The following is a 13,396-nucleotide window of genomic DNA, read 5'->3' as shown; positions in this document are numbered from 1 at the left end:
GGAAGCGTGCTGGGCCCATAACCCAGAGGTCGATGGATCGAAACCATCCTCTGCTAACCTGTTTTTTTAGCAATGGAGTACGAACAAAAATAAAAAAATCGTAATTTCATGGGCATTGGTCAGTGCCTGCCATTATATATTTTTTTACCTCTTCTATCAGTTCGTATAGGTCATACTGAGAACACAGTGCCCCAGTGGCCTAATGGATAAGATACTGTACTCCTAAGTCAGGGATTGTGGGTCCAATCTTGGGTGGTTGGAAGCAGAGTGGCGCAGTGGATGCGTGCTGGGCCCATAACCCAGAGGTCGATGGATCGAAACCATCCTCTGCTAACCTGTTTTTTTAGCAATGGAGTACGAACAAAAATAAAAAATTCGTAATTTCATGGGCATTTTTCAGTGCCTGCCATTATATATTTTTTTACCTCTTCTATCAGTTCGTATAGGTCATACTGATAACACAGTGCCCCAGTGGCCTAATGGATAAGATACTGTACTCCTAAGTCAGGGTTTGTGGGTCCAATCTTGGGTGGTTGGAAGCAGAGTGGCGCAGCGGAAGCGTGCTGGGCCCATAACCCAGAGGTCGATGGATCGAAACCATCCTCTGCTAACCTGTTTTTTTAGCAATGGAGTACGAACAAAAATAAAAAAATCGTAATTTCATGGGCATTGGTCAGTGCCTGCCATTATATATTTTTTTACCTCTTCTATCAGTTCGTATAGGTCATACTGAGAACACAGTGCCCCAGTGGCCTAATGGATAAGATACTGTACTCCTAAGTCAGGGATTGTGGGTCCAATCTTGGGTGGTTGGAAGCAGAGTGGCGCAGTGGATGCGTGCTGGGCCCATAACCCAGAGGTCGATGGATCGAAACCATCCTCTGCTAACCTGTTTTTTTAGCAATGGAGTACGAACAAAAATAAAAAATGCGTAATTTCATGGGCATTTTTCAGTGCCTGCCATTATATATTTTTTTACCTCTTCTATCAGTTCGTATAGGTCACACTGAGAACACAGTGCCCCAGTGGCCTAATGGATAAGATACTGTACTCCTAAGTCAGGGTTTGTGGGTCCAATCTTGGGTGGTTGGAAGCAGAGTGGCGCAGCGGAAGCGTGCTGGGCCCATAACCCAGAGGTCGATGGATCGAAACCATCCTCTGCTAACCTGTTTTTTTTAGCAATGGAGTACGAACAAAAATAAAAAAAATCGTAATTTCATGTGCATTTGTCAGTGCCTGCAATTATATATTTTTTTACCTCTTCTATCAGTTCGTATAGGTCATACTGAGAACACAGTGCCCCAGTGGCCTACTGGATAAGATACTGTACTCCTAAGTCAGGGATTGTGGGTCCAATCTTGGGTGGTTGGAAGCAGAGTGGCGCAGTGGATGCGTGCTGGGCCCATAACCCAGAGGTCGATGGATCGAAACCATCCTCTGCTAACCTGTTTTTTTAGCAATGGAGTACGAACAAAAATAAAAAATTCGTAATTTCATGGGCATTTGTCAGTGCCTGCCATTATATATTTTTTTACCTCTTCTATCAGTTCGTATAGGTCACACTGAGAACACAGTGCCCCAGTGGCCTAATGGATAAGATACTGTACTCCTAAGTCAGGGTTTGTGGGTCCAATCTTGGGTGGTTGGAAGCAGAGTGGCGCAGCGGAAGCGTGCTGGGCCCATAACCCAGAGGTCGATGGATCGAAACCATCCTCTGCTAACCTGTTTTTTTTAGCAATGGAGTACGAACAAAAATAAAAAAAATCGTAATTTCATGTGCATTTGTCAGTGCCTGCAATTATATATTTTTTTACCTCTTCTATCAGTTCGTATAGGTCATACTGAGAACACAGTGCCCCAGTGGCCTACTGGATAATGCACTGGCCTCCTAAGCCAGGTATTGTGGGTTCAAGTCCCAGCTGGGGTGGTTGGAAGCAGAGTGGCGCAGCGGAAGCGTGCTGGGCCCATAACCCAGAGGTCGATGGATCCAAACCATCCTCTGCTAACATGTTTTTTTAGCAATGGAGTATGAACAAAAATAAAAAATTCGTAATTTCATGGGCATTTGTCAGTGCCTGCCATTATATATGTTTTTACCTCTTCTATCAGTTCATATAGGTCATACTGATAACACAGTGCCCCAGTGGCCTAATGGATAAGATACTGTACTCCTAAGTCAGGGTTTTTGGGTCCAATCTTGGGTGGTTGGAAGCAGAGTGGCGCAGCGGAAGCGTGCTGGGCCCATAACCCAGAGGTCGATGGATCGAAACCATCATCTGCTAACCTGTTTTTTTAGCAATGGAGTACGAACAAAAATAAAAAATTCGTAATTTCATGGGCATTTGTCAGTGCCTGCCATTATATATTTTTTTACCTCTTCTATCAGTTCGTATAGGTCATACTGAGAACACAGTGCCCCAGTGGCCTAATGGATAAGGCACTGGCCTCCTAAGCCAGGGATTGTGGGTTCAAGTCCCATCTGGGCTGGTTGGAAGCAGAGTGGCGCAGAGGAAGCGTGCTGGACCCATAACCCAGATGTCGATGGATCGAAACCATCCTCTGCTAACCTGTTTTTTTTAGCAATGGAGTACGAACAAAAATAAAAAAAATCGTAATTTCATGTGCATTTGTCAGTGCCTGCAATTATATATTTTTGTACCTCTTCTTTCAGTTCGTATAGGTCATACTGAGAACACAGTGCCCCAGTGGCCTACTGGATAAGGCACTGGCCTCCTAAGCCAGGGATTGTGGGTTCAAGTCCCATCTGGGGTGGTTGGAAGCAGAGTGGCGCAGCGGAAGCGTGCTGGGCCCATAACCCAGAGGTCGATGGATCGAAACCATCCTCTGCTAACATGTTTTTTTAGCAATGGAGTATGAACAAAAATAAAAAATTCGTAATTTCATGGGAATTTGTCAGTGCCTGCCATTATATATGTTTTTACCTCTTCTATCAGTTCATATAGGTCATACTGATAACACAGTGCCCCAGTGGCCTAATGGATAAGATACTGTACTCCTAAGCCAGGGATTGTGGGTTCAAGTCCCATCTGGGGTGGTTGGAAGCAGAGTGGCGCAGCGGAAGCGGGCTGGGCTCATAACCCAGAGGTCGATGAATCGAAACCATCCTCTGCTAACATGTTTTTTTTGCAATGGAGTATGAACAAAAATAAAAAATTCGTAATTTCATGGGCATTTGTCAGTGCCTGCCATTATATATTTTTTTACCTCTTCTATCAGTTCGTATAGGTCATACTGAGAACACAGTGCCCCAGTGGCCTAATGGATAAGATACTGTACTCCTAAGTCAGGGATTGTGGGTCCAATCTTGGGTGGTTGGAAGCAGAGTGGTGCAGTTGATGCGTGCTGGGCCCATAACCCAGAGGTCGATGGATCGAAACCATCATCTGCTAACCTGTTTTTTTTAGCAATGGAGTACGAACAAAAATAAAAAAAATCGTAATTTCATGACATTTGTCAGTGCCTGCCATTATATATTTTTTTACCTCTTCTATCAGATCGTATAGGTCATACTGAGAACACAGTGCCCCAGTGGCCTACTGGATAAGGCACTGGCCTCCTAAGCCAGGGATTGTGGGTTCAAGTCCCATCTGGGGTGGTTGGAAGCAGAGTGGCGCAGCGGAAGCGTGCTGGGCCCATAACCCAGAGGTCGATGGATCGAAACCATCCTCTGCTAACCTGTTTTTTTTAGCAATGGAGTACGAACAAAAATAAAAAAAATCGTAATTTCATGGGCATTTGTCAGTGCCTGCCATTATATATTTTTTTACCTCTTCTATCAGTTCGTATAGGTCATACTGAGAACACAGTGCCCCAGTGGCCTAATGGATAAGATACTGTACTCCTAAGTCAGGGATTGTGGGTCCAATCTTGGGTGGTTGGAAGCAGAGTGGCGCAGTGGATGCGTGCTGGGCCCATAACCCAGAGGTCGATGGATCGAAACCATCTTCTGCTAACCTGTTTTTTTTAGCAATGGAGTACGAACAAAAATAAAAAAAATCGTAATTTCATGACATTTGTCAGTGCCTGCCATTATATATTTTTTTCCCTCTTCTATCAGATCGTATAGGTCATACTGAGAACACAGTGCCCCAGTGGCCTACTGGATAAGGCACTGGCCTCCTAAGCCAGGGATTGTGGGTTCAAGTCCCATCTGGGGTGGTTGGAAGCAGAGTGGCGCAGCGGAAGCGGGCTGGGCTCATAACCCAGAGGTCGATGAATCGAAACCATCCTCTGCTAACATGTTTTTTTTTGCAATGGAGCATGAACAAAAATAAAAAATTCGTAATTTCATGGGCATTTGTCAGTGCCTGCCATTATATATTTTTTTACCTCTTCTATCAGTTCGTATAGGTCATACTGAGAACACAGTGCCCCAGTGGCCTAATGGATAAGATACTGTACTCCTAAGTCAGGGATTGTGGGTCCAATCTTGGGTGGTTGGAAGCAGAGTGGTGCAGTTGATGCGTGCTGGGCCCATAACCCAGAGGTCGATGGATCGAAACCATCCTCTGCTAACCTGTTTTTTTAGCAATGGAGTACGAACAAAAATAAAAAATTCGTAATTTCATGGGCATTTGTCAGTGCCTGCCATTATATATTTTTTTACCTCTTCTATCAGTTCGTATAGGTCACACTGAGAACACAGTGCCCCAGTGGCCTAATGGATAAGATACTGTACTCCTAAGTCAGGGTTTGTGGGTCCAATCTTGGGTGGTTGGAAGCAGAGTGGCGCAGCGGAAGCGTGCTGGGCCCATAACCCAGAGGTCGATGGATCGAAACCATCATCTGCTAACCTGTTTTTTTTAGCAATGGAGTACGAACAAAAATAAAAAAAATCGTAATTTCATGACATTTGTCAGTGCCTGCCATTATATATTTTTTTACCTCTTCTATCAGATCGTATAGGTCATACTGAGAACACAGTGCCCCAGTGGCCTACTGGATAAGGCACTGGCCTCCTAAGCCAGGGATTGTGGGTTCAAGTCCCATCTGGGGTGGTTGGAAGCAGAGTGGTGCAGCGGAAGCGTGCTGGGCCCATAACCCAGAGGTCGATGGATCGAAACCATCCTCTGCTAACATGTTTTTTTAGCAATGGAGTATGAACAAAAATAAAAAATTCGTAATTTCATGGGCATTTGTCAGTGCCTGCCATTATATATGTTTTTACCTCTTCTATCAGTTCATATAGGTCATACTGATAACACAGTGCCCCAGTGGCCTAATGGATAAGATAATGTACTCCTAAGTCAAGGTTTGTGGGTCCAATCTTGGGTGGTTGGAAGCAGAGTGGCGCAGCGGAAGCGTGCTGGGCCCATAACCCAGAGGTCGATGGATCGAAACCATCATCTGCTAACCTGTTTTTTTAGCAATGGAGTATGAACAAAAATAAAAAATTCGTAATTTCATGGGCATTTGTCAGTGCCTGCCATTATATATTTTTTTACCTCTTCTATCAGTTCGTATAGGTCATACTGAGAACACAGTGCCCCAGTGGCCAAATGGATAAGGCACTGGCCTCCTAAGCCAGGGATTGTGGGTTCAAGTCCCATCTGGGCTGGTTGGAAGCAGAGTGGCGCAGAGGAAGCGTGCTGGACCCATAACCCAGAGGTCGATGGATCGAAACCATCCTCTGCTAACCTGTTTTTTTTAGCAATGGAGTACGAACAAAAATAAAAAAAATCGTAATTTCATGTGCATTTGTCAGTGCCTGCAATTATATATTTTTTTACCTCTTCTATCAGTTCGTATAGCTCATACTGAGAACACAGTGCCCCAGTGGCCTACTGGATAAGGCACTGGCCTCCTAAGCCAGGGATTGTGGGTTCAAGTCCCATCTGGGGTGGTTGGAAGCAGAGTGGCGCAGCGGAAGCGGGCTGGGCTCATAACCCAGAGGTCGATGAATCGAAACCATCCTCTGCTAACATGTTTTTTTTTGCAATGGAGCATGAACAAAAATAAAAAATTCGTAATTTCATGGGCATTTGTCAGTGCCTGCCATTATATATTTTTTTACCTCTTCTATCAGTTCGTATAGGTCATACTGAGAACACAGTGCCCCAGTGGCCTAATGGATAAGATACTGTACTCCTAAGTCAGGGATTGTGGGTCCAATCTTGGGTGGTTGGAAGCAGAGTGGTGCAGTTGATGCGTGCTGGGCCCATAACCCAGAGGTCGATGGATCGAAACCATCCTCTGCTAACCTGTTTTTTTAGCAATGGAGTACGAACAAAAATAAAAAATTCGTAATTTCATGGGCATTTGTCAGTGCCTGCCATTATATATTTTTTTACCTCTTCTATCAGTTCGTATAGGTCACACTGAGAACACAGTGCCCCAGTGGCCTAATGGATAAGATACTGTACTCCTAAGTCAGGGTTTGTGGGTCCAATCTTGGGTGGTTGGAAGCAGAGTGGCGCAGCGGAAGCGTGCTGGGCCCATAACCCAGAGGTCGATGGATCGAAACCATCATCTGCTAACCTGTTTTTTTTAGCAATGGAGTACGAACAAAAATAAAAAAAATCGTAATTTCATGACATTTGTCAGTGCCTGCCATTATATATTTTTTTACCTCTTCTATCAGATCGTATAGGTCATACTGAGAACACAGTGCCCCAGTGGCCTACTGGATAAGGCACTGGCCTCCTAAGCCAGGGATTGTGGGTTCAAGTCCCATCTGGGGTGGTTGGAAGCAGAGTGGTGCAGCGGAAGCGTGCTGGGCCCATAACCCAGAGGTCGATGGATCGAAACCATCCTCTGCTAACATGTTTTTTTAGCAATGGAGTATGAACAAAAATAAAAAATTCGTAATTTCATGGGCATTTGTCAGTGCCTGCCATTATATATGTTTTTACCTCTTCTATCAGTTCATATAGGTCATACTGATAACACAGTGCCCCAGTGGCCTAATGGATAAGATAATGTACTCCTAAGTCAGGGTTTGTGGGTCCAATCTTGGGTGGTTGGAAGCAGAGTGGCGCAGCGGAAGCGTGCTGGGCCCATAACCCAGAGGTCGATGGATCGAAACCATCATCTGCTAACCTGTTTTTTTAGCAATGGAGTATGAACAAAAATAAAAAATTCGTAATTTCATGGGCATTTGTCAGTGCCTGCCATTATATATTTTTTTACCTCTTCTATCAGTTCGTATAGGTCATACTGAGAACACAGTGCCCCAGTGGCCAAATGGATAAGGCACTGGCCTCCTAAGCCAGGGATTGTGGGTTCAAGTCCCATCTGGGCTGGTTGGAAGCAGAGTGGCGCAGAGGAAGCGTGCTGGACCCATAACCCAGAGGTCGATGGATCGAAACCATCCTCTGCTAACCTGTTTTTTTTAGCAATGGAGTACGAACAAAAATAAAAAAAATCGTAATTTCATGTGCATTTGTCAGTGCCTGCAATTTTATATTTTTGTACCTCTTCTTTCAGTTCGTATAGGTCATACTGAGAACACAGTGCCCCAGTGGCCTACTGGATAAGGCACTGGCCTCCTAAGCCAGGGATTGTGGGTTCAAGTCCCATCTGGGGTGGTTGGAAGCAGAGTGGCGCAGCGGAAGCGTGCTGGGCCCATAACCCAGAGGTCGATGGATCGAAACCATCCTCTGCTAACATGTTTTTTTAGCAATGGAGTATGAACAAAAATAAAAAATTCGTAATTTCATGGGAATTTGTCAGTGCCTGCCATTATATATGTTTTTACCTCTTCTATCAGTTCATATAGGTCATACTGATAACACAGTGCCCCAGTGGCCTAATGGATAAGATACTGTACTCCTAAGCCAGGGATTGTGGGTTCAAGTCCCATCTGGGGTGGTTGGAAGCAGAGTGGCGCAGCGGAAGCTGGCTGGGCTCATAACCCAGAGGTCGATGAATCGAAACCATCCTCTGCTAACATGTTTTTTTTGCAATGGAGTATGAACAAAAATAAAAAATTCGTAATTTCATGGGCATTTGTCAGTGCCTGCCATTATATATTTTTTTACCTCTTCTATCAGTTCGTATAGGTCATACTGAGAACACAGTGCCCCAGTGGCCTAATGGATAAGATACTGTACTCCTAAGACAGGGATTGTGGGTCCAATCTTGGGTGGTTGGAAGCAGAGTGGTGCAGTTGATGCGTGCTGGGCCCATAACCCAGAGGTCGATGGATCGAAACCATCATCTGCTAACCTGTTTTTTTTAGCAATGGAGTACGAACAAAAATAAAAAAAATCGTAATTTCATGACATTTGTCAGTGCCTGCCATTATATATTTTTTTACCTCTTCTATCAGATCGTATAGGTCATACTGAGAACACAGTGCCCCAGTGGCCTACTGGATAAGGCACTGGCCTCCTAAGCCAGGGATTGTGGGTTCAAGTCCCATCTGGGGTGGTTGGAAGCAGAGTGGTGCAGCGGAAGCGTGCTGGGCCCATAACCCAGAGGTCGATGGATCGAAACCATCCTCTGCTAACATGTTTTTTTAGCAATGGAGTATGAACAAAAATAAAAAATTCTTAATTTCATGGGCATTTGTCAGTGCCTGCCATTATATATGTTTTTACCTCTTCTATCAGTTCATATAGGTCATACTGATAACACAGTGCCCCAGTGGCCTAATGGATAAGATACTGTACTCCTAATTCAGGGTTTGTGGGTCCAATCTTGGGTGGTTGGAAGCAGAGTGGCGCAGCGGAAGCGTGCTGGGCCCATAACCCAGAGGTCGATGGATCGAAACCATCATCTGCTAACCTGTTTTTTTAGCAATGGAGTACGAACAAAAATAAAAAATTCGTAATTTCATGGGCATTTGTCAGTGCCTGCCATTATATATTTTTTTACCTCTTCTATCAGTTCGTATAGGTCATACTGAGAACACAGTGCCCCAGTGGCCTAATGGATAAGATACTGTACTCCTAAGTCAGGGATTGTGGGTCCAATCTTGGGTGGTTGGAAGCAGAGTGGCGCAGTGGATGCGTGCTGGGCCCATAACCCAGAGGTCGATGGATCCAAACCATCTTCTGCTAACCTGTTTTTTTTAGCAATGGAGTACGAACAAAAATAAAAAAAATCGTAATTTCATGACATTTGTCAGTGCCTGCCATTATATATTTTTTTCCCTCTTCTATCAGATCGTATAGGTCATACTGAGAACACAGTGCCCCAGTGGCCTACTGGATAAGGCACTGGCCTCCTAAGCCAGGGATTGTGGGTTCAAGTCCCATCTGGGGTGGTTGGAAGCAGAGTGGTGCAGCGGAAGCGTGCTGGGCCCATAACCCAGAGGTCGATGGATCGAAACCATCCTCTGCTAACATGTTTTTTTAGCAATGGAGTATGAACAAAAATAAAAAATTCGTAATTTCATGGGCATTTGTCAGTGCCTGCCATTATATATGTTTTTACCTCTTCTATCAGTTCATATAGGTCATACTGATAACACAGTGCCCCAGTGGCCTAATGGATAAGATACTGTACTCCTAAGTCAGGGTTTGTGGGTCCAATCTTGGGTGGTTGGAAGCAGAGTGGCGCAGCGGAAGCGTGCTGGGCCCATAACCCAGAGGTCGATGGATCGAAACCATCATCTGCTAACCTGTTTTTTTAGCAATGGAGTACGAACAAAAATAAAAAATTCGTAATTTCATGGGCATTTGTCACTGCCAGCCATTATATATTTTTTTACCTCTTCTATCAGTTCGTATAGGTCATACTGAGAACACAGTGCCCCAGTGGCCTAATGGATAAGGCACTTGCCTCCTAAGCCAGGGATTGTGGGTTCAAGTCCCATCTGGGGTGTTTGGAAGCAGAGTGGCGCAGCGGAAGCGTGCTGGGCCCATAACCCAGAGGTCGATGGATCGAAACCATCCTCTGCTAACCTGTTTTTTTTAGCAATGGAGTACGAACAAAAATAAAAAAAATCGTAATTTCATGGGCATTTGTCAGTGCCTGCCATTATATATTTTTTTACCTCTTCTATCAGTTCGTATAGGTCATACTGAGAACACAGTGCCCCAGTGGCCTAATGGATAAGATACTGTACTCCTAAGTCAGGGATTGTGGGTCCAATCTTGGGTGGTTGGAAGCAGAGTGGCGCAGTGGATGCGTGCTGGGCCCATAACCCAGAGGTCGATGGATCGAAACCATCCTCTGCTAACCTGTTTTTTTAGCAATGGAGTACGAACAGAAATAAAAAAATTGTAATTTCATGGGCATTTGTCAGTGCCTGCCATTATATATTTTTTTACCTCTTCTATCAGTTCGTATAGGTCACACTGAGAACACAGTGCCCCAGTGGCCTAATGGATAAGATACTGTACTCCTAAGTCAGGGTTTGTGGGTCCAATCTTGGGTGGTTGGAAGCAGAGTGGCGCAGCGGAAGCGTGCTGGGCCCATAACCCAGAGGTCGATGGATCGAAACCATCCTCTGCTAACCAGTTTTTTTTAGCAATGGAGTACGAACAAAAATAAAAAAAATCGTAATTTCATGACATTTGTCAGTGCCTGCCATTATATATTTTTTTACCTCTTCTATCAGATCGTATAGGTCATACTGAGAACACAGTGCCCCAGTGGCCTACTGGATAAGGCACTGGCCTCCTAAGCCAGGGATTGTGGGTTCAAGTCCCATCTGGGGTGGTTGGAAGCAGAGTGGTGCAGCGGAAGCGTGCTGGGCCCATAACCCAGAGGTCGATGGATCGAAACCATCCTCTGCTAACATGTTTTTTTAGCAATGGAGTATGAACAAAAATAAAAAATTCGTAATTTCATGGGCATTTGTCAGTGCCTGCCATTATATATGTTTTTACCTCTTCTATCAGTTCATATAGGTCATACTGATAACACAGTGCCCCAGTGGCCTAATGGATAAGATACTGTACTCCTAAGTCAGGGTTTGTGGGTCCAATCTTGGGTGGTTGGAAGCAGAGTGGCGCAGCGGAAGCGTGCTGGGCCCATAACCCAGAGGTCGATGGATCGAAACCATCATCTGCTAACCTGTTTTTTTAGCAATGGAGTACGAACAAAAATAAAAAATTCGTAATTTCATGGGCATTTGTCAGTGCCAGCCATTATATATTTTTTTACCTCTTCTATCAGTTCGTATAGGTCATACTGAGAACACAGTGCCCCAGTGGCCTAATGGTTAAGGCACTTGCCTCCTAAGCCAGGGATTGTGGGTTCAAGTCCCATCTGGGGTGTTTGGAAGCAGAGTGGCGCAGCGGAAGCGTGCTGGGCCCATAACCCAGAGGTCGATGGATCGAAACCATCCTCTGCTAACCTGTTTTTTTTAGCAATGGAGTACGAACAAAAATAAAAAAAATCGTAATTTCATGGGCATTTGTCAGTGCCTGCCATTATATATTTTTTTACCTCTTCTATCAGTTCGTATAGGTCATACTGAGAACACAGTGCCCCAGTGGCCTAATGGATAAGATACTGTACTCCTAAGTCAGGGATTGTGGGTCCAATCTTGGGTGGTTGGAAGCAGAGTGGCGCAGTGGATGCGTGCTGGGCCCATAACCCAGAGGTCGATGGATCGAAACCATCCTCTGCTAACCTGTTTTTTTAGCAATGGAGTACGAACAGAAATAAAAAAATTGTAATTTCATGGGCATTTGTCAGTGCCTGCCATTATATATTTTTTTATCTCTTCTATCAGTTCGTATAGGTCACACTGAGAACACAGTGCCCCAGTGGCCTAATGGATAAGATACTGTACTCCTAAGTCAGGGTTTGTGGGTCCAATCTTGGGTGGTTGGAAGCAGAGTGGCGCAGCGGAAGCGTGCTGGGCCCATAACCCAGAGGTCGATGGATCGAAACCATCCTCTGCTAACCAGTTTTTTTTAGCAATGGAGTACGAACAAAAATAAAAAAAATCGTAATTTCATGACATTTGTCAGTGCCTGCCATTATATATTTTTTTACCTCTTCTATCAGATCGTATAGGTCATACTGAGAACACAGTGCCCCAGTGGCCTACTGGATAAGGCACTGGCCTCCTAAGCCAGGGATTGTGGGTTCAAGTCCCATCTGGGGTGGTTGGAAGCAGAGTGGCGCAGCGGAAGCGTGCTGGGCCCATAACCCAGAGGTCGATGGATCGAAACCATCCTCTGCTAACATGTTTTTTTTGCAATGGAGTATGAACAAAAATAAAAAATTCGTAATTTCATGGGCATTTGTCAGTGCCTGCCATTATATATTTTTTTACCTCTTCTATCAGTTCGTATAGGTCATACTGAGAACACAGTGCCCAAGTGGCCTAATGGATAAGATACTGGCCTCCTAAGCCAGGGATTGTGGTTTCAAGTCCCATCTTGGGTGGTTGGAAGCAGAGTGGCGCAGCGGAAGCGTGCTGGGCCCATAACCCAGAGGTCGATGGATCGAAACCATCCTCTGCTAACCTGTTTTTTTTAGCAATGGAGTACGAACAAAAATTTAAAAAAATCGTAATTTCATGGGCATTTGTCAGTGCCTGCCATTATATATTTTTTTACCTCTTCTATCAGTTCGTATAGGTCATACTGAGAACACAGTGCCCCAGTGGCCTACTGGATAAGGCACTGGCCTCCTAAGCCAGGGATTGTGGGTTCAAGTCCCATCTGGGGTGGTTGGAAGCAGAGTGGCGCAGCGGAAGCGTGCTTGGCCCATAACCCAGAGGTCGATTGATCGAAACCATCCTCTGCTAACATGTTTTTTTAGCAATGGAGTATGAACAAAAATAAAAAATTCGTAATTTCATGGGCATTTGTCAGTGCCTGCCATTATATATTTTTTTACCTCTTCTATCAGTTCGTATAGGTCACACTGAGAACACAGTGCCCCAGTGGCCTAATGGATAAGATACTGTACTCCTAAGTCAGGGATTGTGGGTCCAATCTTGGGTGGTTGGAAGCAGAGTGGCGCAGTGGATGTGTGCTGGGCCCATAACCCAGAGGTCGATGGATCGAAACCATCCTCTGCTAACCTGTTTTTTTAGCAATGGAGTACGAACAGAAATAAAAAAATTGTAATTTCATGGGCATTTGTCAGTGCCTGCCATTATATATTTTTTTACCTCTTCTATCAGTTCGTATAGGTCACACTGAGAACACAGTGCCCCAGTGGCCTAATGGATAAGATACTGTACTCCTAAGTCAGGGTTTGTGGGTCCAATCTTGGGTGGTTGGAAGCAGAGTGGCGCAGCGGAAGCGTGCTGGGCCCATAACCCAGAGGTCGATGGATCGAAACCATCCTCTGCTAACCAGTTTTTTTTAGCAATGGAGTACGAACAAAAATAAAAAAAATCGTAATTTCATGACATTTGTCAGTGCCTGCCATTATATATTTTTTTACCTCTTCTATCAGATCGTATAGGTCATACTGAGAACACAGTGCCCCAGTGGCCTACTGGATAAGGCACTGGCCT

At 44.8% G+C, this 13,396-nt stretch overlaps 14 non-coding genes across 14 annotated transcripts in view; all 14 read left to right on the top strand.

Annotated features, from left to right (window-relative positions):
- Positions 1–2,699: 2,699 nt before the first annotated feature.
- On the top strand, positions 2,700–2,772 carry trnar-ccu (transfer RNA arginine (anticodon CCU)). The gene has a single exon. It is a non-coding gene; the product is annotated as a tRNA-Arg (tRNA).
- Positions 2,773–3,543: 771 nt separating this feature from the next.
- Positions 3,544–3,616, top strand: trnar-ccu (transfer RNA arginine (anticodon CCU)). Its single transcript has one exon. It is a non-coding gene; the product is annotated as a tRNA-Arg (tRNA).
- A 490-nt stretch (positions 3,617–4,106) lies between these two features.
- Positions 4,107–4,179, top strand: trnar-ccu (transfer RNA arginine (anticodon CCU)). Its single transcript has one exon. It is a non-coding gene; the product is annotated as a tRNA-Arg (tRNA).
- Positions 4,180–4,945: 766 nt separating this feature from the next.
- On the top strand, positions 4,946–5,018 carry trnar-ccu (transfer RNA arginine (anticodon CCU)). Its single transcript has one exon. It is a non-coding gene; the product is annotated as a tRNA-Arg (tRNA).
- Positions 5,019–5,790: 772 nt separating this feature from the next.
- Positions 5,791–5,863, top strand: trnar-ccu (transfer RNA arginine (anticodon CCU)). The gene has a single exon. It is a non-coding gene; the product is annotated as a tRNA-Arg (tRNA).
- A 766-nt stretch (positions 5,864–6,629) lies between these two features.
- Positions 6,630–6,702, top strand: trnar-ccu (transfer RNA arginine (anticodon CCU)). The gene has a single exon. It is a non-coding gene; the product is annotated as a tRNA-Arg (tRNA).
- Positions 6,703–7,474: 772 nt separating this feature from the next.
- Positions 7,475–7,547, top strand: trnar-ccu (transfer RNA arginine (anticodon CCU)). Its single transcript has one exon. It is a non-coding gene; the product is annotated as a tRNA-Arg (tRNA).
- A 771-nt stretch (positions 7,548–8,318) lies between these two features.
- Positions 8,319–8,391, top strand: trnar-ccu (transfer RNA arginine (anticodon CCU)). Its single transcript has one exon. It is a non-coding gene; the product is annotated as a tRNA-Arg (tRNA).
- A 765-nt stretch (positions 8,392–9,156) lies between these two features.
- trnar-ccu (transfer RNA arginine (anticodon CCU)) lies at positions 9,157–9,229 on the top strand. The gene has a single exon. It is a non-coding gene; the product is annotated as a tRNA-Arg (tRNA).
- Positions 9,230–10,556: 1,327 nt separating this feature from the next.
- trnar-ccu (transfer RNA arginine (anticodon CCU)) lies at positions 10,557–10,629 on the top strand. The gene has a single exon. It is a non-coding gene; the product is annotated as a tRNA-Arg (tRNA).
- A 487-nt stretch (positions 10,630–11,116) lies between these two features.
- On the top strand, positions 11,117–11,189 carry trnar-ccu (transfer RNA arginine (anticodon CCU)). Its single transcript has one exon. It is a non-coding gene; the product is annotated as a tRNA-Arg (tRNA).
- Positions 11,190–11,956: 767 nt separating this feature from the next.
- Positions 11,957–12,029, top strand: trnar-ccu (transfer RNA arginine (anticodon CCU)). The gene has a single exon. It is a non-coding gene; the product is annotated as a tRNA-Arg (tRNA).
- A 496-nt stretch (positions 12,030–12,525) lies between these two features.
- On the top strand, positions 12,526–12,598 carry trnar-ccu (transfer RNA arginine (anticodon CCU)). The gene has a single exon. It is a non-coding gene; the product is annotated as a tRNA-Arg (tRNA).
- Positions 12,599–13,363: 765 nt separating this feature from the next.
- Positions 13,364–13,396, top strand: part of trnar-ccu (transfer RNA arginine (anticodon CCU)) — a 73-nt gene continuing 40 nt past the window's right edge. The window contains exon 1 of the tRNA in view: positions 13,364–13,396. This exon is cut by the window's right edge and continues 40 nt beyond it. This is a non-coding gene — a tRNA (tRNA-Arg).

Source organism: Salvelinus fontinalis, unplaced genomic scaffold, assembly GCF_029448725.1.
Source record: "Salvelinus fontinalis isolate EN_2023a unplaced genomic scaffold, ASM2944872v1 scaffold_0195, whole genome shotgun sequence".
Taxonomy (NCBI): domain Eukaryota; kingdom Metazoa; phylum Chordata; class Actinopteri; order Salmoniformes; family Salmonidae; genus Salvelinus; species Salvelinus fontinalis.
Note: the sequence above shows the minus strand (reverse complement) of the source record. Positions and strands in the feature narration are given on the sequence as shown.